Source organism: Theropithecus gelada, chromosome 12, assembly GCF_003255815.1.
Source record: "Theropithecus gelada isolate Dixy chromosome 12, Tgel_1.0, whole genome shotgun sequence".
Taxonomy (NCBI): Eukaryota; Metazoa; Chordata; class Mammalia; order Primates; family Cercopithecidae; genus Theropithecus; species Theropithecus gelada.
The window spans coordinates 50132577-50156318 of NC_037680.1; positions in this window are offsets into that span (position 1 = coordinate 50132577).

Here is a 23742-nt window from a genome sequence, read left to right on the forward strand (position 1 = left end):
CTGGAAGTTCTGATACAACAGCTCTGCCATTGTCCTAGATGAAATCTGAGCTACCAAGTTGAAAGAAAGCTTGGGAGGTTATCTTTTCCCCATTGTTCCAAGCTGTATCCTGTAGTGCTCTCATTTAAGTATTTCTGCTCTGGTGAGATCCTCTTTGCTCTGACTCCACACCAGCTGAGCACAGATGTTCACTCCCTGTGTTAGGGAATGTGCCCCAGGTCTTGGTTTCTGCTTATGCAGTCACTCAAGAAATAGACATCAAGTACTGAGTCTTTTTCCATTGCTGTCTGTGGAAACCTTTGTTCCCCTCTGCTGGACGTGACAAATCCTAGCTGTTGCGCTGAGGCTGAGCTTTCTCACACGAGCTCTCTCTCTGGGTTGCTGCAATCTCCATTTTCTCATGCTGAGGTGACAAGAGGTGCTCTTCAAACTCCTGTGGCAGAGCAAGTGCCTTTCTGAGAAGAGCACAAACTTGAAGCAGAGCCATCTCTCAGAAACCACAGACGCAGTGACGGTTCCTATGGGACAGTTTAAACATCTGACAGCAGCGGCCCAGGAACGCCGAGCCCAGCACCACTCACTCCACCAAAACAAGGTTTGAAGGCAATTCTGGTTCATGATTAGGTCTAATTTACTACCTGTCTGTAAGGTAGGTGTTTGGGAGACATTAAGCTTTAATGGAAAGAGAGTACATCCTGTATCGATTCAGTTTCTTGCTTTCAAACCATAGGCACCGATTCTGACTGATTTAAGCAAGGTTAGAATTTACCGGAAGGATGTCTTGGTAGCTTACAGATTCTCCAAAAAAGCTGGGAAACCAAGTTAACAAAACAGGCAGGAACAGAGAAGCAAAGATTCCTGGGACCCACCTAAAATTAACTGCCCCTGCATTTAAATACCAAAACCTCCGGCACTGTTGCAGACACTGGTCCTCGGTCTTGTCATGGTCCCTGCTTCATCATTTCACTCACTCCTGATTCAAGTCCAAGTCATGGGCATCTGATAGACTAAGCCCTGCTTTCCAAGTAGGATGGCAAAGGAGTGTCAGGCCTTTTCTTCCTCCATGCTGGCTTCTACACACAGGTGTCAGTCCAGTGAAGTACTAATTTCACATGTGTTTTCCTATGATGCTGAGCAGCTGATCTCCCATACCCTTTAGATGTAGATCAGACTCCCAGACTAATGCAGAAGAAGCTACCCTGGAGGTTCTGTAGAAGACTATCTACGGTGTGGAGGGAAAGCCTCCTTCTTAGGGCAAAATTAGGGCATATGAGCAAGAAGAATGCTAAATTGTTATGCTTCAGACCCTCAAAGGGGCTGCCTTCTGTAGTCATCACTTGTCCCCCCCTCACCTGTCCCCCCCTCACCTGTGAACTTCTAACATTCGCATTCAATGTTTATTATGCAATCATTTTTTATTGTAATTTTTCTTTCATTGACAAGAAAATGATGAAAGAGAAGAGCAAGGGGACCATGGTGATAACCTACCTTTTTCAATCCTTCTCCAAAATAAAGAAGAAATGAAAGATATTTGCTCACCCCAAAAACAGTTCAAGAGCCTAGATCCATGGGCAACTGCCTTTCCCGATTTGGGAAGAAGATCCCTGCCACTCGCCAATGTGGCCAGAGAGCACAGTGGCAACACAGGCCCTGGCTGCACACATTTGAATTCTCAGCCACCTTTGCTGCCATTCCGGCAGACACCACACTCACACACAGCCTGGACACAGTTATTATAATGAGCCCGTGCTTACTTTGTAAGATCATCAAGAGTTAAACCAAGTCTGAACTCTTCATTTGCAATATCGCACAGTTCACAGATGGAATAATCCATGATTGTGTCTTGGACTACTTTAGAATTAAACTTGCAAGTTTGCAATACTGAAGCAAACCTGAACTGCCTGTTTTCAGTTCCCTTCCTCATTCATATCAATGATCAATGCCTCTGTGTCTGCATTTATAGCTCTGCTTGACCCCCTGCCCGACATGTGTAATTTGCCATGTGGTATATTGCCTTAGTGCAGCTCAAGGCTGTGATGGGTAATCTCACTTCCCATAATTGAGGGCGCTTGTTTTCCCCTTTGGCAATGAGGAGAGCAATTGGAAATCCTGCTGAATCCACAGTTCCTCCTAGAACCTGAGCTGAAAGTTACAGCCACTTACTTTTTTAACCTATGCTTTTCAGGGATAAGTCAGGTGCCTTAAAATATAAAGCAATATCCAAATAGGCCCAGACCCACACTAATGTTAAACAAAACATCTGATCAGACTCAAAAACCAGGAAGCTATCAAACACTACTTGGGTCATGTCAGAAAGACTCAGGACCGGGCATGGTGACTTACACCTGTAATCCCAGCACTTTAGGGGGCCAAGGTGGGAGGATTGCTTGAGCCCTGAAGTTTGAGATCAGCCTGGGCAACATGGCAAAACCCCTATCTCTACCAAAAAAAAAAAAAAAAATTAAGTTAGCTAGACATGGTGGCACATACTTGTGGTCCCAGGTACTTGGGAGGCGGAGGTGGAAGAATCCCCCGAACCCGGGAGTTGGAGTGAGCTGTGATTATACCACTGGACGCCAGCCTGGGTAACAGAGTGATAGACTGTCTCAAAACAAAAACAAAAACAAAAAAGACTCAGGCGCTAACTTGAATAGGCTCTCACTGATCAAAGCTGACACAATTTGAGTATAAGAAAAAATAGTAACAGCAAGAGATTGAATATTCAAATCCATGAGTTACAATGGTAGGAAAAAATCACCATCACTAATTGATCACATGCGGGGGATGCTAGGAAACCAACTCACTATTTTTAAAATTGATAAACACAAAGGTAAATAATTGAGCATTTATGTCTCTTTTCCCATTTAAACAGTACCACTGACAACCAAACAAGTCAGTGAAGGAAAATTCCTCTTTGCAGAAGTAGTCTACCTAAAAAATAAAGGATATGTGAAAGGAAAATTATCACTTTGGAACTTCTAGTAAATAAAGGCATCAAGGCAATGAGGCAATGATCATCGGTGGCTGCTCAGGTCACAGAAACACAGCCACACATCATGTGCCTCCTGATGGAGGAACCCATCATTATCTATGAAGTAGTCTTGCCAAAAAAAATTAAACATAAGTTTGCTCAAGTTTGCTTCAATTTACCAACTTATAGAAAATAAACAAGTAGGCCAGCACAGTGGTTCACGCCTGTAATCCCAGCACTTTGGGAGGCCAAGGCGGGCAGATCACAAGGTCAAGAGATCAAGACCATTCTGGCCAACACGGTGAAACCATCTCTACTAAAAATACAAAAGTTATCTGGGTGTGGTGGCGGGCGCCTGTACTCCCAGCTACTCGGGAAGCTGAGGCAGGAGAATCACTTGAACCTGGGAGGTGGAGGTTGCAATGAGCCAAGATTGTGCCATTGCACTTCAGGTTGGGTGACAGAGAGAGACTCTGTCTCAAAAAAAAAAAAAAAGAGAAAAGAAACAATTAAGAGGAACATGTTAAATGACATCTTAAAGATACAATCAGTAAAACTCAGACTTTGGGAAATACCACAGACCAAGCAACTGTATTTCTTCAATAATAGCAACAAAAGTTGCAGATAAAAAAAGAAACCCAGAGGGACCTACAGAACAAACTTGCACTTGTCCATTTACCACCAAAATTGGACAAGGAGTGTCCCAAGAGCCACCCCAGCAGACCACCTGGGTGCCAGACACATCCTCCTCCATCCCCATGTGTAACAGCATCTGTGTAACTTTCTCCTGAAGATCAGGGCCAATTCTCAGGATAATGACCCTTCTTCTTGCTTGCTGGTCCCTTAGCACAAGATGCTACAAATGTTCAAGCAGCAGTTGCAGTCTATAATTCAATAGGACTCTTTCCGTGTCCCCTGGAGGAAGTGTTTCCCATTCAGGAATCTGAAATTCTAAACCAACAGAGCCCAGAGTTGCAAGTTCAGGAAGCACAAATTCCCCAAGTGAATAAGTAGGAGTGGCAGTGAGTGAAACCAGCTCCTGATTCCTCCCTTTGGTTTCCAAATCCATGTGTTCCTCCTGTTGGAACAAGGAACCATATCACATGTACTACATCCTGAAGGATGATGCCCAATTTTCACAAAGCATCATCTCTGAGCTGGCACTTCAGCTGTGCCTTTTAAAGGCTATTCTAAAATGTTATTAGACCAGCAGTTTCCAGGGAATGAAATACAAGATACAACCAGAGGACATCACAGTCCTCTAGGACCTTGTGATCATGTGTCAATATTTAATAAACTTTAATATATGTGAACCAATGTGTATATATCTATAAATAGATATATAATATATACAATATATTATATTATATAATATATAAATAGATATATAATATATATAATATATTGTATATAATATATAAATACACTATAAAATATATTATACAATATATTATACATTATATTATATATTATATATACAATATTATATATTATATATACAATATATCATATATATTATACATTATACTATATATCTAATTATATACAATACATTATACTCTATATTATATAATATATACTATATATAGTACATTTGATATGGTTCCTTGTTCCATATATATATTATATAATATATAATAGATAATAGATAGAACTAATAGGATATATATAGCCTGTATCCTAGAACTAATAAGATATATATTATGTATATAATTATATATATTATAAATACATATAATTAAAAATAAACTCCCAGATGGGAGTTTATTAAATATTATATACAATTATATATTTTATATATATATATATATATCCTATTAGTTCTATCCCTCTAGGGGACCCTGAGTAATACAGTGGGATCTGTTACTTCTATGACCTGAAGAGATAACCCAGGTGTTTTGCTTTCTTCTTTGTGGTGCAAGATGCAATAATTTGTTCTTTATTTTGGAGGTCATATCTTGGCATCACCCTGACCACTGGAATCCTTTAAAATTTCACTTATATGGCAGGACCCTAATCTCCCAAAGGTTTATTTTCCACCCTCTGGAGTGTGTGTATATTTCCAAGGCCTCAAATGTCCTAGCCTTGATTGCTTATCAAGTACAATTAACATGATATAATTAATAGAGTGAACCAATGTGATGTTCTGTGAGATGTCCGGATGGTCCTGATCTTGTTAAACTTGATTAAAATAGAGGGTGCAGACAACGAACATACTCCTGGAGCAAAGTTGTAAATGTATACTGTTGCCTATTCCATGTGAATGAAAACTAGTTCTGATAATTTGTTCTAGTAGGGATTGAAAAGGATGCATTTGCTAAATCAGTGGTCACATACCATTTACCTAAGGGCATGTTCATCCGTTCTAGCAAGGATACGGAATTTGGCACAGTGGCTTCAACTGGGGTTGAGTTTGCACTGATTTACTATCATTCTTCAAGATTCTTCTGATTTTTTGAAGCTAGATTGATAAATTAAATATATGACAGGGACCACCACATCTGTGTTCTTTTGACCTTTAAGGGTAGCACTAATTTTCAACATGCCCCCAGAATATAGTTTTTTATTTACTATCTTGACTACAGTGGAGTTGAAGGAGGTGGGTAGTTTCAGGAAATTCTACCTGGTCTTGCCAACCAAAATAGCTCTTACCCTACAGGCCAACGACCCAATGTGAGAACTGTGCTAACTATCAAATATGTATATTTCAATTATATGAGGTAACTATTAGACCCTGTGTCTAATGGTGTTGAAATACCTGTATATTTTCTTCTTTCCAGTGTATAGTTACCCAGCACACAGTTGCCCAAGTAAATGGCTCTAGGTCTCTTTGGAAAAGGGCTGCGGAAATCATTACCATTTATACTTTTTATGATGTTTCAGGGTCCTTTCTACTAGAAACCCAGATTCCTCTTCAATAAATGTGTTTCAGGTTGGGAAATTAGGTCAGATCCATTCAGAAACTGCACAAAGGATCATGACTGTTTTGGGGGGCATCTTCAGCTTCTTGATCACCCACTCTTGATATATTGTGATGTCTTAAATTGGGTGGTATCCTTGTTGGTTGGCCCTTTTTTACATATTTATTTAGCCTTCTCATCATTCTCTCTGCATGTCAGGATCCCCTGGCTACCCACTGTGACCTTACCATTGATTGCAATTGCAATCATTGCATCCACAAAAATTCAAGAGTTTGGAGATTATCAACCCAGATGTCTTCACGCTATTAGTCAGGGTCCCATTCCTTTCCAGTCAGGGCCCTAACTTTAACATAGCAGTCCTGCATTGGTCAGGAAATTTCATCTTTGGAGCTTGGTTACTCTCATGATTACACCTTGGGCCTGGTCCACAGCTTTTGCTGTTCTCCAGTTCTGGGAGTTGAGAGTTCCGAGCTGGTGCAGGATAGCCTTTCTATTCCTATATCAGTCAGTCATTGGATGTGGGCTGCCCTGGGGAGTGGTGGGAACTTGGGGATGTGGTTTTTATTATGGATAGAATGTTTGTGTCCCCACGAAATTCATAGTTTGAAATCCTAACCCCCAGTGTTATGGTATTAGGAGGTGGTACCTTTGGGAGGCGACTAGGACATCAAGGTAGAACCCTCCTTAATTAGATTAGTGCCCTTATAAGAGAGATCCCAGAGAACTTTCTCACCCCTTATCACTTGAGGACACAGCCTGGAAGATGGCCATCTACAAACCAGGAAGTGGGCCTTTGCCAGACACCAAATCTGCCAGCACTTTGATCTTGGACTTCCCAGCCTCCAGAACCATGAGAAATAAATGCTTGTTGTTTAAGCCACCTAGTCTATGGTATTTCTTGTTATAACAGCCCTCATAAGCTAAAACAGCTCTCTCACTTGAGGCTGCCCCTAAGGGGCTGACAGCTAAGATTATCTGATGACAGCACTCCCAGCAGCCAGGACAACAAGCCCTTCACTGAAAGGGAATCTAGTGGAAGGTGGAGTTGGTGGGAGGGTGCATCACATTGTCCTCCACACTCCTCTTTCCTTAACCCTGTTTGGATCCCCCCAGTTATGAGTATGCAGTGAAGAGAATGGTGCAGGTCCTTTATCACTTGTATTTTAAATACTTGTTCCTTCAAGGTGCACAAATTATTTACAAATATGCCTAAGAAGTCTCATCACAAAAATGTCACTTTTGCCAGCAATTTACTTTTTACTACTACTGTTTACTAAACAAAACCTCTTAAAGGGAATTGGACATGTGCATAATGAGCATGCATAGATGTTTATTATGATTGCCATAATGCTGGGCACACCAAAAGCTCAGCTAATATGGAAAGCTGGCTTTATCCATTGGGCGTTGTTATTAGATCTTCTGGGATCTCTTCTCATTGCAGGACCCCAACACTCTTTCATTTCTAAATCGTCCGTCTAGAAAGAGCTGCTTTGAAGGATGTGGCAACATCATCCTATCTTGACAGCTGCAGGGCACTAACAATGTGCTTTTCATATAAAGCAACCACTGAATTCGACGGATGTGCAAAGCTTGCTCTCTGATGGAGGCTTTTAAGATACTTGCTATGAATGACAATCAGCCACCCAATCTGTCAGAAGCTTGACCTCACAGGCAGACAGCAAAGTGTTTCCATTGAGAAGATATTCTCTGCTTACCTGGCAAAATGCAGCTTGCCCTTAGCGAAGGAGGAGCGAGGCAGCTGGTGGGGTGAGTAGCAATTTTGGACACATCAGTAGCTTCAGTACGTCCCAAAGAGGAGAGGAGGTTGAAGTTCTGATTCAATCATCTGTGGCCCTGGAGGACACATACACTCTGTGGAGCATTCCCGTGGCTGAATTAGACCCTGATGGGACTCAGGATGAGCAACGCTGCTCTTGCAGAAGACGAGAGTCCACTTATTTGAGGTAGTGATTACTTATGAGCAATTGGCTAAGTGCAAGTCACTGTCTCGATGCACCTTGCATCCAGGACCCTCCCCTTCCCCCAGCCCATCTGTCTGCTTAGGATTGTCACATGCTGACCATATTCTTTGTTAGTATAATTCTCATACCTCTCATTGACACAGATAAGTATGCTAACCATATTGTGTTCCAACTTCCTTTGTATAAAATTCTAACCTCATCATCTTCCCAGGGCACTTGACTATTTCTTGCCACTTGTAGCATAAGGGAAAATGCTATACCAGTGTTCTCCATCTTTTCTGCACTTTTGACCCCATTCGTCTCCTTGAAGACTTCATAAATGTCAATTTCCTTTTCTCTAAAATGAGGGTATTGGGCTAACATTATCCCTAAAATTCCTTTTTGCTCCAAATTTCTATGATGCTATAATTTTTCATTATTCTTTCTCCCCGGTAATATCATTATCCAAAGCTGTTACTTTCTTATTTCACAGAATCCTTTATAGTTAGGGTTACAGCATGCTTCTATAATCCAAGCACAATATTTGTAACAGAATTCATTTTGCAGATACAATGTAAATGTATAAATATGTGATTAGAAGATTGTAGGGTAATAAGGTAAAATCTAATGGTTTTAATGTATCATACAGCATTTTACAGTATTGCTACACAACATAATGTATATTTTTGAGTTCTTAACAGAATTTTAAAAATTTTCTGACACTGCTTTTCAGATTGTTTAAGATGTTCATTAACTCTCTACTACTTGAGAATAATCATTCCCACATGAAATCTGTGCCCTCAAATCAGACTATTTTTAATCCTATTTTTATCTAAACGAAGTGTTTCTGCAATATGTTAATAGATGTGCTATAAAAAAGGATTTTATAACCAAACAAATCTTTGGGAAATGCTGGGTTAAATAGAGTTAAACAGGTTTTTACTGCAGGACTTCTCAGAGCCTTTAATGTACCAATATGTCCTTTGAAGCGATCCCCTTCCCAAACCTTTTCACCCAAACACCTGTGTAACATCTAGTGAAGCAGTAGCCAATGAAATATAATTTAGAAAAGGCTGCCCTGGGCTTCTTTGATACATACCTTGTGCTCCAATGTAGAATTGTATTAAAACTAACAAAGGAGGATAAAGGCATATCTTTTGAGATTTTTCTATGTGTCTGCCTTTGCCCAATCTCTGAAGTGGTTAGATTCTCATCCTGACCATGCCTCTGGGGGTTCCTTCCAAGTGCTGCTTTTTTCTTTACTGTTGTAATTATACCTATGAAGACAGGGAGGATTGTGAGGAAGAAGAGGAGGAAGTAAATAAGAGAAAACGCTTTAACCAAGTTCCTTTGATGTTAAAAGTGATGTTGAAAACCAGGTTAGTATCATAAGTAAATACTTTTTATTTAAGGAAGCATTTATGAGTCTTTTTCCCCTCTTAAAGGCTAAGCTTATTAGTGAAAATGATCATAAAATGATTTTAAAGGCTACTAAGTGGATTTGGAACAGTCGATGAATATTCCTCTTTTAAAAACCGGGATGTTCTCCAAGTTTTCATAAGACATAATTTCATTAAGCTTTCCTTTCATGTGCTGCGTCTTTCAGCATTTCCACATTGCACACATGCAGTCTTACGGCCTGAGAAGAGCTAACACTCAGCTCTTCTCATCCCACACCTCTTCTGACATTCCAGAGGCAGCGCAGCTTACTTGGGAAGACGTAGAATGGTTCCTCAGGCTCCCAACATCTAACTGTCTCTGAAGCTAGATTTCTCTTAACAATTGGCAGTCGTTGTTCATTCAGTCAACACACAAGAATAGACAGATGATTTAAAACAGTTGCTGCTCTCAAGGAACTGGAGTTCAGCTACAGAAGGCCAACTGGGAGCGAAAGGGTATATAAAAGGAGAATAGTCAGTTTTACTGAGTAAGGGTTCCCAAGAGGGCTTCTTGGAGGAGGTGGTACCTGAGCTGAATCTTAACAGTATTTGCTTCGTAGACAAAGTAAGGCAGATGCATTCATGGGAGGGAGTGCAGCCTGAGAAATCTCACAGAAGCACATGGCAACCTGGCACTGTTTGGGAACAGCAAGTTGTTTGGATGGCCGAGGCATAGAGCCACAGTCGGAGTGAGAGACAGGTGGGACTCCAAGAGGTAGGTTCTCAACTTCATTCTAAAAACAATAGGGAGCCATTCAAGCACGCAAAGCAGGAAGAGCCAAGTAAGTTTTGCATGCAGAAGAGTTACTGTGGCGCACAGATCTGAAGGCGGCCCTGTAGAGGCAGGGAGGGCCATGGGAGGGCACGGGAACCCAGCAGGGGGATGGCAAGGACCTTAGTCATGGCGGCAACAGTGGGACTGAAGAGGAAGAGAGAGGGACTTACCAAGGAGGGAAAGCAGAGGACACCCATGCTCTGCTTTAATGGGCCTGTGGAGAGAGGCCTGGGGGTTCTAGCGTGGCCGAGTGGGAAGATAGTGGTGTCTTTCACCAAGATAAGGAACACAGGGGGAACAGTCAGTGTCATGGGGGCAGCAGAGAGGGAAAAGAGCAGAAAGATGTCTGCAATTCTGAGTGTGAGGGGCTAGTGACACCTCCAGATGAAAGAGACAAAGAACTGGATATGTGGAACTGATACTTGAGAGAGCTCTGGGCTGGAAATTGTGATTCTCAGATCGTCGTTGTGTGGATGAGTGGCTGGGTGAGGTAGCATGAGGCAGTGGTGCACTCTTGAGCCATTTCTCTATCACCAGCATGATCTCCTTTCACAGTCACTTACTACTTATTCCATTATATGACCAATGCTTTTCTGTAAATAATCTCCCATTTCGCTTAATAAAATTTATTTTTTAAGGAAACTTTATACCATTACTATAAATTTTTAAATATCATTTGCCATTAATAGAAAGTAAATATAAAAATAAATACATAACATTTATGTAATAATATAACCTCCCTTACGTATAAAACACACAATGTGGCCAAATTACAAAAAGAAACAAACAAACCCCCAATCACAGTGAGAAATGTTGGCATATTTCCCTCAGTAATTGATAAATCAAATGGATGTAAAAGTAGTTAAGACATAGATCTGAATGCCAGTCATTATTTTCAAGCAAACATAGACCATTTTTTAATAAAATCACCAAATACTAAGCCACAAAGCAAGTCTCAACACATTATCTAAGAATCTCTACCCTACTGACCATATATCCCAACTATAATGTAATAAAGTTAGAAATAAATAACAAAAAAGATTTAGAGATTTTTTTTAATTTCAAAATAATTTATGGACCAAAAATGATATCATAACGGAAATTAGAACTGAAAGACAACTATCAAAATTTATGGGATAATGCTAAAGCAGTATTTACACAGAAATACATTCTATTAAACTAAAACTATAAAAGAAGAAAGATTAAGAGCCTGCACTAAGAATCTCATTGAGAAGTTAGGTGGAAGAAAAAGGAACGAACAAAAACAAAACCCCAAAAAACCCTCAACTCAGAGAAAGTAGAAGAAAGTAACAAAGATATGGGCAAAACTTAAGGAAACAGACAACAACAAAAACAAAGAAATCAAAAGCTGGACAACTCACAGACTAATAAAATTGAAAGTTACTTGAAAGATGAATAAGAAAAGAGTTCTGCTACAAATAAAGGCATTAGGAATGGAGGCGGGGAAGGACATACCTGTATACAGAGACTTGAAAATATAACTTTATACCAATATCATTGAAAAATTAGACAAAATGGATAATTTTCCAGAAAAAAAAAGATATAAAATAGACAAAAAGAAGGAAAACCATGAATGGACCTAGAACAATTACATAATTTTAATTAATAGTTTAAACATACACACCAAATCATACACAAATATAGTTCCTATACATCACCAACAATCACCTAGACAAAGCAAATTTTCAAAAGATGGATTACAATAGCAACAAAGCACTTAAGATATTCAGGTAAATCTAACGAAAGAAATACAAGGGAGAGTTACCTAACTTTAACAAGTGATATAAAGAAAAGCTATGTAACATACATCAAGCTCACAAGAAAGAAGACTAGATGTCCTGAATGGTACTACCTAGGTTTTCCTCTAGGATTTTTATGGTATTAGGTCTAACATTTAAGTCTCTAATCCATCTTGAATTAATTTTCATATAAGGAGTAAGGAAAGGATCCAGTTTCAGCTTTCTACTTATGGCTAGCCAATTTTCCCAGCACCATTTATTAAATAGGGAATCCTTTCCCCATTTCTTGTTTTTCTCAGGTTTGTCAAAGATCAGATGGCTGTAGATGTGTGGTATTATTTCTGAGGACTCTGTTCTGTTCCATTGGTCTATATCTCTGTTTTGGTACCAGTACCATGCTGTTTTGGTTACTGTAGCCTTGTAGTATAGTTTGAAGTCAGGTAGCGTGATGCCTCCAGCTTTGTTCTTTTGACTTAGGATTGTCTTGGAGATGCGGGCTCTTTTTTGGTTCCATATGAACTTTAAAGCAGTTTTTTCCAATTCTGTGAAGAAACTCATTGGTAGCTTGATGGGGATGGCATTGAATCTATAAATTACCTTGGGCAGTATGGCCATTTTCACGATATTTATTCTTCCTATCCATGAGCATGGTATGTTCTTCCATTTGTTTGTGTCCTCTTTTATTTCACTGAGCAGTGGTTTGTAGTTCTCCTTGAAGAGGTCCTTTACATCCCTTGTAAGTTGGATTCCTAGGTATTTTATTCTCTTTGAAGCAATTGTGAATGAAAGTTCATTCATGATTTGGCTCTGTGTTTGTCTGTTATTGGTGTATAAGAATGCTTGTGATTTTTGCACATTAATTTTGTATCCTGAAACTTTGCTGAAGTTGCTTATCAGCTTAAGGAGATTTTGGGCTGAGACAATGGGGTTTTCTAAATATACAATCATGTCATCTGCAAACAGGGACAATTTGACTTCTTCTTTTCCTAACTGAATACCCCTGATTTCTTTCTCTTGCCTAATTGCCCTAGCCAGAACTTCCAACACTATGTTGAATAGGAGTGGTGAGAGAGGGCATCCCTGTCTTGTGCCAGTTTTCAAAGGGAATTTTTCCAGTTTTTGCCCATTCAGTATGATATTGGCTGTGGGTTTGTCATAAATAGCTCTTATTATTTTGAGGTACGTTCCATCAATACCGAATTTATTGAGCGTTTTTAGCATGAAGGGCTGTTGAATTTTGTCAAAAGCCTTTTCTGCATCTATTGAGATAATCATGTGGTTCTTGTCTTTGGTTCTGTTTATATGCTGGATTATGTTTATTGATTTGCGAATGTTGAACCAGCCTTGCATCCCAGGGATGAAGCCCACTTGATCATGGTGGATAAGCTTTTTGATGTGTTGTTGAATCCGGTTTGCCAGTATTTTATTGAGGATTTTTGCATCGATGTTCATCAGGGATATTGGTCTAAAATTCTCTTTTTTTGTTGTGTCTCTGCCAGGCTTTGGTATCAGGATGATGTTGGCCTCATAAAATGAGTTAGGGAGGATTCCCTCTTTTTCTATTGATTGGAATAGTTTCAGAAGGAATGGCTAAAACACCAAAAGCAACGGCAGCAAAAGCTAAAATTGACAAATGGGATCTAATTAAACTAAAGAGCTTCTGCACAGCAAAAGAAACTACCATCAGAGTGAACAGGCAACCTACAGAATGGTAGAAAATTTTTGCAATCTACTCATCTGACAAAGGGCTACTATCCAGAACCTACAAAGAACTCAAACAAATTTACAAGAAAAAAACAAACAACCCCATCAAAAAGTGGGCAAAGGATATGAACAGACATTTCTCAAAAGAAGACATTCATACAGCCAACAGACATATGAAAAAATGCTCATCATCACTGGCCATCAGAGAAATGCAAATCAAAACCACAATGAGATACCATCTCACACCAGTTAGAATGGCGATCACTAAAAAGTCAGGAAACAACAGGTGCTGGAGAGGATGTGGAGAAATAGGAACACTTTTACACTGTTGGTGGGATTGTAAACTAGTTCAACCATTATGGAAAACAGTATGGCGATTCCTCAAGGATCTAGAACTAGATGTACCATATGACCCAGCCATCCCATTACTGGGTATATACCCAAAGGATTATAAATTATGCTGCTATAAAGACACATGCACACGTATGTTTATTGCAGCACTATTCACAATAGCAAAGACTTGGAATCAACCCAAATGTCCATCAGTGACAGATTGGATTAAGAAAATGTGGCACATATACACCATGGAATACTATGCAGCCATAAAAAAGGATGAGTTTGCGTCCTTTGTAGGGACATGGATGTAGCTGGAAACCATCATTCTTAGCAAACTATCACAAGAACAGAAAACCAAATACCGCATGTTCTCACTCATAGGTGGGAACTGAACAATGAGATCACTTGGACTCAGGAAGGGGAACATCACACACCGGGGCCTATCATGGGGAGGGGGGAGGGGGGAGGGATTGCATTGGGAGTTATACCTGATGTAAATGACGAGTTGATGGGTGCAGCAGACCAACATGGCACAAGTATACATATGTAACAAACCTGCACGTTATGCACATGTACCCTACAACTTAAAGTATAATAATAATAAATAAATTTAAAAAAATATATAAAAAAAATAAAATAAAATACATTCAGAAACACAAAAAAAAAAAAAGAAAGAAGACTAGATACATAAAGATGATGATTCTCCCCAAATCATTCTATAAGCTCAATGCACTTCTCATCAAAATCCTAAAGGAACATTTCACATCACTTGACAAGGTGATCTTGAAATTCAGGAAGAAGAGGAAAGAACAAAAAATTGCCAAGAAAAAATTAACTAAGAAGGGTAGTTTCATCATGCAGGAAAGATTATTGTAAAATCGCATTTAAATCAATGCAGATAAAGACAAACAAAAAGATGGAAAGCCTAGAAACAGCCTCACGTATGAAGAAGAACGTGGTATAAGCCCAAAGTGGCACTACAAGTCAGTGGTAACAGGATGAACTGCTCTATAAATGATGCTGGACTGTGGTCTATAAAACTAGATTCTTACCTCATCCCATAGATTCAATCAAGGGTAAAAAACAAAACCGGAACTTTTAGATGCAAACTCGTGATTCATTTATGACATCAGGAAAGGAAAAGATTTTTTAAATGTAAAGCCAAATCACAATTCATAAAAAAGCTATTGTTATATTTGACTACCTTTTCTATTTCTATTTCTAAAGTTTAAAAAAAAAAAAAAAAAAAAGCCATAATCAAGGTGAAAAGCCACAGAACAGAAAAAGACATTTGTCTCCCATACACAGCTAACAAAGTATTAATGTCCAGAATACATACAGAACTTCTACAAATCACTTAGAAAACACAACATTTAAAAAAATACTGGAGGCCGGGCGCGGTGCTTCAGGCCTGTAATTCCAGCACTTTGGGAGGCCGAGGCGGGCGGATCACGAGGTCAGGAGATCAAGCCCATCCTGGCTAGCACACTGAAACCCCGTCTCTACTAAAAATACAAAATATTAGCCAGGCGTGGTGACGGGCGCTTGTAGTCCCAGCTACTCCGGAAGCTGAGGCAGGAGAATGGCGTGAACCCAGGAGGCGGAGCTTGCAGTGAGTGGAGATCACGCCACTGCACTACAGCCTGGGCGACAGAGCGAGACTCCGTTTAAAAAAAAAAAAAAAGACACTGGAGATGAACAGGAAATTCACAAAAGAGGATGTCCAGATGCCCAGTAAACATAAGAAAATGTGCTTAACTTTTCCATAATAAAGGAAATTAAAACCTAATAATAATAAAATACCATTTCAATTCATCAGGTTGGTATAAATTAATACATTTGTATCAGCCATGTGAACATAGACGTGGGGACAATTAAGTTCTTCTGTATTGCTTCAGGGAGTATAAATTGGCACAAAGACTTTGTAAAACAATTTGATAATACTTAGTAAAACTGACAATGTGACTACCTCGTAACCAGGAATCTACTCTTCAGGAATCTCGGAGAAAACATGCACTCAGGTGAGTGTGAGGACACTTGTTATATAAGTTTGTTATAAGAACCGAAAAAGTGGAAGTAAACTATCACTGGAACTCAGAGCATGACACTCCAAAGTACGGCGCCTTGGCATACTGAATATTTTAAGCTGGAGGAATTTGAGAAAACTGCAGAAGCAAGAAGGTCACCACTTTCTAACCTTCTTCCGCCTTTCTCTCTTGAAGAAGACCATAAAAAATTTTCTGCCCTACCTTCCCCAAAAGTAGGTCCTAAGACCCTCATTCCAGAGAGGTCTTGCCCTATACCTAAGACTCCGAACAAACAGGCCTTGCTAACTTCTCCACAGTTTGTTACCACGAGATCAAATCCTTCTGCCCTCCAATTACACTTCTGCACTTCTGTCCACAAAAATAGGCAGTTACCTCAAGGTCTGTGGCTCTTCATTTCTAAAGGCTCCTGTGTCACATAAAACACTAGAGAAATTTGTATGCTTTTCTCTTGTTAATCTGTTTTTTTGTTACAGGGGCCTCAGCCATGACCCCTGTGATGGGTGAAGGAAAGATATTCTTTCTCCTCCCCTGCACTGTTATAGGACAAATGAACAAATTAATTGGTGTAATCAAACATTTGAACACAATAGCGCTGTTAAAAGAAATTATCTGTCGCTGTATATTTCAATATGGAAAAATCTCAAGTACATTTGGAGATTTTTTGAAGGAAAAAGAAAAGCAAGTTGTTCAAGAATGTGTTCAATATGTTGCCATTTATTTAAAACTTCAAACCCCACAGGAAATACTGTCTCTACTTTTCAGTATATAGCAATGTAGCAGGTACATCATGTAGGAGGATACTGGCTATGGCTGGTGCTGTTGAGCCCCCACCCAGACTCTCTCCAGACTCACTGTTTCTGGATACCCCAGTTCCTCGCTTCAAACACCTTCCATTCTGCCTGCAGGCTGCAGGCAAGGGCTCAGCACCCTCACAGGGTAGCCTGAACTCCCAGGGAGTTTACAGCCAATTACAGCGGGAGTTGGCAGGTCAATTTCCCAAAACCTCCCCAGCTCTCAAGTAGAACAACTCTGAGGTCCTTCTACACAGCACCCCAAAGTCTCTTGTGGACTGAACTCGTTGCCCACAGAAATAACCAGCCCGTTACCGCACTCTGCACTGGTCTCCTGCCCCGCTCGGCGCCATGATAGGTCTTCCTGGGGTCAACTCTCAAATCGGCTTCTTGCACTCAAATCCTTACCTCAGGATCTGCTTCTGGTAAATCTAAATCGAAGACATGTACCAACATCAGAAGAGGGGCTACCTCTACAAAGGGCAGAAGGGGAATGAATCAGGAGTACATTTTTGCCGTATTTGTATGTTTTACTTATTTAAAAACAGAGAAATATGAAGCAAATATTAGTAAAATGTTAGGATAGTGGATTCTTGTGTGTTATTTTTAAGTTGAGGATAAAAAATTTTTAATAAAGTAAAAGCTTGAATCAATTAAAAAAAAAAAAAAAAAAACACAGAGACCCTGCCGGGATCACCTCTAGGGTGTCTGAGACCTTCAGTGACTTTTTTTTTTTTTTTTGCGTTTTAATTTAAAAATATTATAAAATACATGAGCCATGTGACGCAAAGTGAGTTATCAATGAAGATTTAGAATACTAGGTAGAGAAGATGTGTGTGTGTGTGTGTATGTGTGTGTGTGTGTGTGTGTGTATGTTATTGTTCAATCAGGGCCTGAAGAGATTAATGATAGTGTCCAGGCACCATTTCTTTTCTTTTTTTTGGAGGAGGGACAGAGTCTCACTCTGTCACCTAGGTTGGAGTACAGTGGCACGATCTCAACTCACTGCAACCTCTGCCTCCCAGGTTCAAGTGATTCTCGTGCCCCCAGCCTCCCGAATAGCTGGGACTGTGAGCGTGTGCCACAACATCTGGCTAATTTTTGTATTTTTAGGAGAAACAGGATTTTACAATGTTGGCCAGACTGGTTTCGAACTCCTGACCTCATATGATCCACCCGCCTGGCTCCCAAAGTGCTGGGATTACAAGCATGAACCACTGTGCCTGGCCCAGGCACCTTTTTTTTTGTAATTTTTATTGTCAATCGCACCAATCTTAGACAGTTTTGTATCTCCCATGCATTAAGAAAGATAGCAATGGTGTTATTACTCAAAATGCATGGCTCTTCAGAACCTGTTTGTGGTTTGCAGTTCTCTCATACCACTTTAAAAATTCCGAGTGCAGCATTTAAGAAACTGCATGACCTGCATCATCTACCACAGAGACCATGAATACCGGTTTCCAATAACTCCTTCAAAAGCTGTCACAGTGCTTCACTGACCATGACCACAAATGAAGTCTTACCCGGAGTATGTAGGAAAATGCAAACAATCATTCATTTTCGGGTGGAGTCAATTTACCATTGGAATTCTAGAGCATAAAGGTAGAACATTACATCCTACAGCCTCATCTTCTCTTGTACTCCTTAGGCCAAATCGCAGTGAGAAGGATAAGTCAGAGATGTGACCGTGGGCAAGAAGAGCTGTCCCACTAGTGCAATGAATGTCCATTCCTGGCCAGCACGGCTTAGATCAGCCAGGGGGAGCATGACTTCACCCCATCCATATGAGGCAAGAGACAACACAACATTGGTTGGAAGAGTCCACTGGTTTTAGAAAACAAGTCTCAGAACCCTTGGAGCTAAGCACAGCCACCCCAGAGACTACCTGGTATGCGGCACAGAGCCTCTGGAGGAGTTGGGGTGATCAGCAGCAGGGGCCACATAGAGTAAAAGATACCTGCGACCACGCCTGTGGGTGCCAAGGGGCAGAAGAAGCACCACAGCTAGAGCCAACACACACAGCAGAAGTCCAAGAAGTCCACAACAAGGGACCATCAGTGATCCAGAGCCCAAAACACATCCTCACTCAGTGTGATGTTATCTTGTAGACTAGGATGTTATGTTCGACTGTCATCCAGGCTGGAGTGCAGACTAGAATATGACTAGAATATGGATGTTATCTTTTTATAAATTAGGATCTTTTTAATGTGTGAGGATGTCCCTATATCAGCATGTCAGGGTCATTCTGGCAGCCAATCACATATGACCCAATGGAAGAACAGCTACTGCACTAATAAGCAAGAGCAACCTGTTTGCTAGCATGACCTTCTGTAACCTGAGTCCGGCCATAGGACCACAGGCCTGGAGCCCCTCAGGGCATCTGGTCAACCCCACAGAAAGGGTAGAGGGTCAGAGAGAAACAGAGGCCCATGCAATCCTGGTCCTGGTTCATGGCAGTCCTGCTGGCCGATTGGTCTCAGGCACCACAGCAGACCTCGAAATTTTTGAGGAAATCACCCAAGACACAAGCCCCACTAAGGTGGGAGGCATGAGACAAGGGCACTTGTCCCTGTCTAGGGGTAGAACTGTGCCCTGTTTTGTTCTCTGTACTTGCTTTATTCATATCCATTTGGTATTACACCTTGATTGGGAATTATTTATAAAGAAGGATTACATCATAAACTCTTTCTGTATCAGCCACAGACCCCAGTATGGTGCTAGATTCATTCCAGATGCCCAGGGGGTAACTACTGACCCAAGGACTGGCCAGGGTCTTTCCCTGGAGGCAAAGAATCAGAGAATTGCTGATTTAAGGGTGAGATGTGTGAAAACACCACACAAGAAACTGATGTTGAATCAACATTTCCCCTTTGCACATAAGCCTCTGGTCCATTGCACAATCATCAAACAGCTCCCCCACTTTTTTAATCATTTTTTTTTTAGATGGAGTCTTGCTCTGTGGCCCAGGCTGGAGTGCAGTGCCTCGATCTCGGCTCACTGCAACCTCCACCTCCTGGGTTCAAGCAATTCTCCTGCCTCAGCCTCCCAAGTAGCTGGGATTACAGGTGCCCACCACCACACTGGCTAATTTTTTGCATTTTTAGTTGAGGCAGGGTTTCACCATGTTTGCCCGCCTGGTCTCAAACTCCTGACCTCAAGTGATCCATTCGCCTTGGCCTCCCAAAGTGCTAGGATTATAAGCATGAGCCACAGAGCCTGGCCAAACAGCCCCTTTTATAGCAACTAGGACTCCAGCTCTTCCATCTACCTGCTTCTGCACATTCTAAAATATCTTCTTAGCAACACCAAAGCATATGGATATTATCTTGTAGAGTAGGATCTTTTTAATATTCTGAAAAATCATTTTCTGTATTTTTGTACAAATAACATACTCCTCATCCTTTTGCAGAGTGTGTGTGTTTTCTTTTCCACTAGCCTTTAGCAGGAAAGCATTAGCACAATTAATTCCTTTATCCAGCCCTCTAATTCTGTCTTCTACTCTCAGTCTTCTGGCCAATTTAGCCTTTGCCTCCCATTTTGCCTTTTCTCCATGAAGCAGAAATGTTTCCACTTTCGGAGTGTCATTTCATTAAATTTCTAAAGCAGGCATTCTGCATCCCCAAATTAACTCTTGTCTGGGGAGAAGTGTAAATGGCTTATCAGTGCATAATGTACTTTGTCAAAAAAAAAAATTCCTCACCGTAATGTATATTTCCTCCTTGTTGTGCTTGGGGGCATCAATTAATGTCAGCAGCCTGACAATTCCCTGAACACATTCCTTTGACTACAGATGCTAGGGTGACATTTTCTGACATCCGGGCAACGTTTTCTGCACGTGGCTCACTCCTCTTGCCCTTGATTTCCATGACATTCTTGTACTTCCTTCTTCATTCGCTTCTCCTTCTGGGCAGATCCTCAGCAGACTGGAAGCCCCGTGGTGCACCTTCCTGTGTTTCTTTCTCTCTCTTCCTGGCCTATAAGAAACTTACTCAAGCTTGAAAAATGGTAAAACAATACTATTTTAACCCTTTCTCTTACATTCTTATAGTTGCACAATGATTAGGCTTTTAAAGAAAGCCTTCAACCACATAAGTTTCCAAAAATGACAATTTCAGAATTAGAGGTTGAGATTTTCATCAGGGCTTTCTTTTTTCTTTTTTTAAATAAGGACTACATGATACCAAAAGGACTTCCATTTTCAAAGGAAACACATGAGATACTCTCCAAGAACAGGAATTGGGACGAGACAGATCTACCCTGAATGAGTTAGAAGGGATAGGTTGACCTTCAGGAAAATAAGTCTGATTCACTTTCTTATATTCCATAGACAGAAACTGTGCTGAGGCCAAAACTGAGAAAGGAGTTCAGAGGTGGGCTGTGGAGAAACAGTATAACCTAAGCTCATGGGGGACCTCAGGTAGCATTTCTTGACTCTAAACTCCCCACTGGCCCCAAGCATTCCAAAACCGCCTCCCGGGAGCCTGCCGCCGAATGCCACATAGGCAGGTACTCTGCCCTCATCCTGTATCCTCACTGTCTCCTTCTATTTGGGATGGCAGTGGCAACCCAAGTTACAAAGGCGTAAGTGATGCCCAGTGGGAAAACCTAACATCCTTTTCAGAACATAAAATTGTTTCCTCACTGCACAGCCCTATGTGTCTTGAGATGGATAGAAAAACATAAACCAGCCAGAAGGAAACTAAAGGGAAATGTCACCAGAAATAAATGGAGAGAATTGTCTTGCATTCCTACAGAGTTTGAGTGAGAAAAAAAAATATTGCTTGTTTATAGGAATTTGACCTTAAGCTACTGAAAAGAAAGATGCAATGGGGGTCATGAGTGAAGGAAATGACTTTTTCTTAGATTTTTAGTGTCAGTTTTGTAAATGGGTCAAGTCAAAGTGAGCTAAGAGATCAGTAATTTGACTTTTTTTCTGCCCAGGAATCAGCTTAGTCTCACTGTTTTTTATCATGCTAAAGTCTTACCCCAGATAAAAATATTGCTGCTCTTAACATAAACTTGGAGAAGGAGGAGAATGGGGACCTGGGAGGATTATGGTGTTAAATTTTCAAAGCCTTTCCCTTTTAGGCACAAATCTAGTTAACATTTAAAGGATGCTTCAGAACAATCCTTCCAAAACCAAACCAGGAGAGACACCGAAAGCAGCCCCTTAGGTTGCCAGTCCTAAAGGGATTAGAAGCAAACCCAAGAAAAATCTCCGTGGTGATAAATTGCACCAATGCCTTCACCTTTAAGCCCCAGTTTAACTTAACTCCTGACTATGAAATAGCAATTTTGTAATACAGAAACATAAATATGGTCTGAACACTAATCAAACATTTCTTCCATGCTTTCCCTAACTTCATAAACCCAGGAAGAGACCTCAGAAATTTTACCAGGGTAGTATACCTACGAATACAACCTTGACACCAGTTCCTCAGGTCCCAGGTCGAACAATGTCCAATATTATCTCCGAATATGTTTTTGCTTTGATATTCCAGAGTGCTCGGATACCTGGAGCACATCTACATAGATGAGTAGAGAAAAAAAAAAAAAGAATTCTAATAACAATAACAACTGCATCCTATTCAGTGATTGAAAACTGCAACTATGTTTTCCAATCTCCTCTCAGTGATGGAAGTGTCATCATGTGGAATGAAAAACCATGGATTGTAGTCCCTGTGCCCATATGCTTATGAGGTCCTGTTTGCATCAAGCCCAAAGATGACTTGATTTTTAAATTGGTTTCTGAACTCCTGCCTGTAAAGCTGAAAGACACAATATATTTATTCAAGGAGAGCCCTGTAAAGGTGAGGCAGGTGATCCATACAGACTCTACCATAACTTCTCCCGAACTGCCTGCCCTTCATTAAACATGTTCCATCTCATGAACCGTGAATCATTTCATTTTTAAGTACTCTTTTATTCCCTTTAAATTTATCTAAAACTTTATTAGATTCAACTGGCACAGTCCTGACAGACAACCTGCATACATTTTAAACCTTCCCAGCGGAGAAGCATAAAACATTTACAATCTATATTTGATCTGACAACAGCAGCACAGTGTTTGAATTAGAAACAGATTAGACATAATTGAAGATAAAGAGGACGCAAGCACCACTCCCATTTTGGTGAAGTGGGCTTTAAATTATCAGATTCATCCAGGATACATTACCGAGAAACATTGAATTGTTATCTTTAGACAGCCTTTTCTAAGAGTTTACAATTTATCAGTTCAGTGAAGCTTACCGCCAGCTTGTTATCAGAACAAAAAATGAAAAATCATTCGGTTCAGAGCACAGAACCGATCTCACCTCAAAAAGTACACATTTCCTTCTGATAACAGACACTTCATTGGACAGCCAAGGGGCCACTTCATGCACAACATTTTCAGGTCCTTCCACTTCCCAGGTCATTCCTGAGTAGTCTGCAAACAGGCATCGTTTACCAACAGGATTCTCTGCCATGCCACGCCTCCATAATTTAATTAAACAGGACAATGTCACCCACATGGCCACAGTCACACCCATGGGAGCTCACACACACATACACACACACACACACACCCCTTGGCTTTGCCAGAGTCCTCTTCCACCTTTCTCATTAGTAATGGAGCTGAACTCATTATGCAAAGCAAATTTACAAAATTTAATTAATGAAACTTAAGTTAAATTTGATACAACAGCATGCCATGTTTTTGTTTGTTTGTACAAGAAAATCAGACTTTGGAACAAAAATTAGGGCTAGGCATGGTAGTTCACACTTGTAATCCCAGCACTTTGGGAGGCCAAGGTGGACAGATCACCTGAGGTCAGGAGTTCAAGACCAACCTGGCTAACATAGCAAAACCCCATCTTTACTAAAAATACAAAAAATTGCTGGGCGTGGCAGCACTTGTCTGTAATCCTAGTACTCAGGAGGCTGAGGCACGAGAATCACTTGAATCCAGGAGGTGGAGGTTGCAGTGAGCCGAGATAGCGCGACTGCACTCCAGCCTGGGTGACAGAGTGAGACCCTGTCTCAAAAAAATAAATAA